Raw genomic sequence first — 459 nt, forward strand, 5'->3', positions numbered from 1 at the left:
CGCAGGCAGAGAAGCGCAAGCGAAGCAGCGCAGGCAAAGAAGAGAGCATCAGGTGACCTTGCCGGGAGTTATATCTCCTCGCTGACCGCAAAGCCCCCTGGGGAAACGTAGCTGCTCTTCTCCGCTGGACAGGCACCCGGAACTTGAGCATCAGCAGTCAAACCCCCAGTGCATTGCATGATGTTATGATGTGGAATACCGATAATGAAAAATCATGAAACCATGACACAAGTGTCCATCCCACTGCCTACCAGGAGGGCAGAGGAGATCTGTCGGGCAAGTTTTTTATGTGACACAGGTGGCAAAAGTCTAGGAAATGCTGCTTAAAAAAATCATGTTAATGGGAAATTGCACAGTTAGTGATGAAATTTATTTTTTCTTATAACTGAAGTTGAAAGTGTGCTCAATTTTGAAACGAAGTGTAGAGAAAATAAGCTGTAGGCATACATATATAAAAAA

This window comes from Meleagris gallopavo, chromosome 1 (assembly GCF_000146605.3).
Source record: "Meleagris gallopavo isolate NT-WF06-2002-E0010 breed Aviagen turkey brand Nicholas breeding stock chromosome 1, Turkey_5.1, whole genome shotgun sequence".
NCBI classification, from domain to species: domain Eukaryota; kingdom Metazoa; phylum Chordata; class Aves; order Galliformes; family Phasianidae; genus Meleagris; species Meleagris gallopavo.